We start from the raw sequence: 3,766 nt of genomic DNA, 5'->3' as shown, positions 1-3,766 counted from the left end.
GTGCTAATGGATTGCTCTTGTCTCCTTTCCCTGTTACAAATGGTACAAGACACGGTTGTGCCTTTTCACCCCTCATTTTCCTTTGTGTGAACCATATAAGCAGAACATTCATAATATCTTGACTGGGCATAAATGCCATAAGGTCTCTACTTATGCAGATGATCTGCTCTTTTTTAGCAGTTAACTGGATGTCACCATTCCCAACTTGATGGCTGAATTTAGACGTTATGGTGAATTATCTAATTTTCAAATAAATTATCAGAAGTCTGAGGCACTCAGCTTGAACCTGTCGGAGGTCATGCTACAGAGACTCAAATCCTTTGCTTTTAGGTGGCCATTTTCCAGAGGATGGGAGAGGGTCTAGAGAAGTTCTGGAGGTGAGTGTGGGAGGAGGTAACTGGAGAGCAGGAGGTCTTGGGAGGAGAGGACGATACTTGCAGATGAGGTTGGTGATGTAGCTGGGGGCAATGTTGTGGATGGCCTTGCATGTTGTAGTTTGTATTTTGAATGTATATGTTGGGTTAGTTGAAGCCAGTGAAGAGATAGGCAGAGGGGCAGTAGTCATGGAATGGTTAGTACGGTGCATTAGTCTGGCAGCAGCATTCATAGCAGACTGAAGGGGGAATAGCCAGTGTAAGGGTAGGCCAGTGAGAAGGGAGTTGTAGTCAAGTTGGTAAATAATCAAGGAGTGAAGGAGTGTGTGGTGTCTTTAGTCAGGAAGGGGCGAATTCTGGAAATGTTCCGGTGTTTGAGGCAGCAAAATTTAGCCAGATATTGGATGTGGGGGATGAAGGAGAGGTCAGAGTCTAGGATTACACCTTGCACCATTAAGATTACTCCTGGCATGTGTGGAGGGACCATTGGTTGTGCCGTTGATCTCAATGGTAAAGTCATGGGGAGGGGATACAGAAGGAGGAACTATTACAAGCTCAGTTTTAGAAAGATTGAGTTTGAGGTAGTGGTGTGACATCCATACTGATATGTCACTTAGTAAATTTGTGATCTGTAAGGGGATTGAGGGGGTGAATTGAGAAGTTGAGAGATAGATCTGGGTGTCATCAGCATAGAGGTGGCATTGAAAGCCACTGGAGGTTATCAACTTGCCTATGGAAGAGATATAGAGAGAGAAGAGGAGGAGCCCAAGGATGGAGCCTTGAGGCACCCCAATAAAATGAGGAAGAGGAGCAGAGTAGATGGTATTGTATGTGACACTAAAAGTGCACTGAGATAGGTACCAGAATACCCAGGAAAGAGCAGAGTCATGGAGGCCAAGGGAGTGGAGTTTGTTGAGGACGAGTGGGTGGTCAACTGTGTCAAAGGCAGCAGAAAGGTCTAAGAGTATAAGTATGGAGTACTGGCCGTTGGTTTTAGCAGTTAAAAGGTCATTGGTGAGTTTTAATAGAGCATTTTCAGTGGAACATTGCGGGAGGAAGCAGAACTGTAGGGGATTGAGAAGGTTGTTGTCAAGGAGGTAGCAACTCATACCACTGTGGATAAGCAATTCAAGAAGCTTGGAGGCAAATGGCAGCAGGGAAATGGGTCTTAGGTTATTCAAACAGGTTGGGTCCAGTGAGGATTTTTTAAGTATGGGGGTGGTCAGTACATGTTTGAGCATGGAGGGAAACATGCTTGAAGAGAGGGAAAGGTTGAAGATGTGGGTTTGAGAGTTTAGGATGGAGCAGGAAGGTGGTCATAGTAATTGAGAGAGGACAGGTCCAGGGGAAAGGTGGTGAGGTGGACAGAGGAAAGGAGTTTGGCAACTTCCTCAGTGGTAACAGGGTTGAAGGAGGAGTATGGTGTTGGACTTGGTGAGTTGGTTGGGAGAGAAAGCTGGATGCTGGCTATCTCATGACGAAATGTGTTGATTTTGTTATTGGAATGATTGGCAATATCCTGAGCAGTAAGCAAGTTGGTGGCTGGAGGCAGTGTGGGGTGAAGTAAGGAATTAAAGGTAGAAAAGAGTTGACAGGATTTGGATGAGAGGGTTTTGATGAGATTTGTGTAGTAGGTTTGTTTAGCAGTATGGAGGTAGGAGCTGTATTTGAGAAGGAGGGATATGTAGAGGGTGAAGTCTTTCAGGGATTTAGTTTTACTCCATACTTGCTCAAGAGCATGACTGCATCTCTTGAGACTTCTGGTGTCATCTGTTTGCCAGGGTTGTGACAGGTGAGGCCTGGTTCTGCGTGTAGTGAGAGAAGTATGGTGTCCAGGAAGGATGACAGAATGTTGTTGTAGTCAGAAGTGCCCAGGTCTGGGAAGGACAGGGGAGCCATTTTATCATAAAGGCAGTCAGTAGCAGGATGAAGAAGGGAAGGGTTGAGGTGGCCAAGTTTCCTGCGGGTAACCATTTGCTGGTTGGAGGCATGGGAGGTAGGAGACAGGGAAAGTGTGAAACTGAGAAGGTTGTGGTCAGAGAGAGGAAAAGGGATGTTGGAGAGGTTACAGGGAGTGCATAAGTGGGAGAATGCGAGGTTGAGGGTGTTGCCATTGGAGTAAGTGGTGGTTTGTGTCCATTGTATTCGGTTAAAAGAGGAGGTTAAGCTGAGTAGCTGAGAGGAGGCTGAGGTGTTAACATTGATTGGAATGCTAAAGTCACCAAGGATGATGGCGGGTACTTCAGAGGAAAGTGGGGTAGCCATGTGGACAAATCATTGAGAAAGTGTGACACAGGGCCAGGAGGCCGGTAAATGACTGCAATCCTCAGATAAACTGGAGAAAAAAGACAGTAAACATTTTTAAAAATCTAATTTTGTCATAAATTTCAGCCAAAATGTATTCTGCTCCGTGCCTTTGGCGGTGATCAGTGATTTATAGCGGGACTGCAGCAGGCATTCTGATATTGGGGGGAATTGACTTAGTGTCTCTGACATCCCCAATGACACCAATACAGTGATCAATGCTAATAAAAAGCACTGACTAATGGCACTGGGCAGGAAGGGGTTAACATGAGGGACGATCAAAGGGTTAACTGTGTGCTGTGTGTTTCACTGTAAGCACACTGTTATGCAGAGCCATACAAAGCAGTGTGCAGGAGCTGACAGAGGAGAGATATGTATTGTTTATACACAGGTTTCTCCCCTGTTGGAGATACTCGGCGATCACCGGGTGGCGGCGAGTAATCACCCGCCAGGACTCGGTGATTGAGAGCCGAGGCTGCGAATGGCGGCGCTTCCCGGAACTGCAAAATCACATATATATACATGATTTTGCGCACCCGTTCCGAGCTGTAGCAGTATTACATTGCTAAAGTCTGCTGAGTCCAACAATAACTAAGAAATACAAACTGTACCGGAAATGTTGGATATCTCTCCTTCTGGACACGGGGAACACTCATAGCAGCATTTATGTATGGAAGAGCCAAACTTTTTTCTGCTGCCGGGTAAGCAGGGATCTGAGCATCGAGATATCAGAACCTGAAATCAGAAATTATTATTATTATTATTATTATTATTATCATTATTATTATTATTATTATTATTATTATCAATATTATTATTATTATTATTATTTTTAAATGTAAATGTCCGTCATCCCTCAAGAGACTCTACAAACTAAGTGTTACAAATAGGAATGAGGTTCAGGTTTGCTTCTAATTTGGGTCAAATTCTGCAGATCTGAGATCCCCTTGGGGGGCAGTATTTGGGGTTTTAATTCATCTGGGGCGTTCATCGATTGTTAGTCCTCATGTACACTGGGGGGGGACGTTTTGATAATGCTGATAACGTTAGCTGTGTAAAGTTACGTTAAAAACCGCAGTTTTTCAGCT

The sequence above is a fragment of the Staurois parvus genome, unplaced genomic scaffold, assembly GCF_062004578.1.
Source record: "Staurois parvus isolate SC_StPar_1 unplaced genomic scaffold, SC_StPar_1.0 ptg000143l, whole genome shotgun sequence".
Lineage (NCBI taxonomy): Eukaryota > Metazoa > Chordata > Amphibia > Anura > Ranidae > Staurois > Staurois parvus.
Note: the sequence above shows the minus strand (reverse complement) of the source record.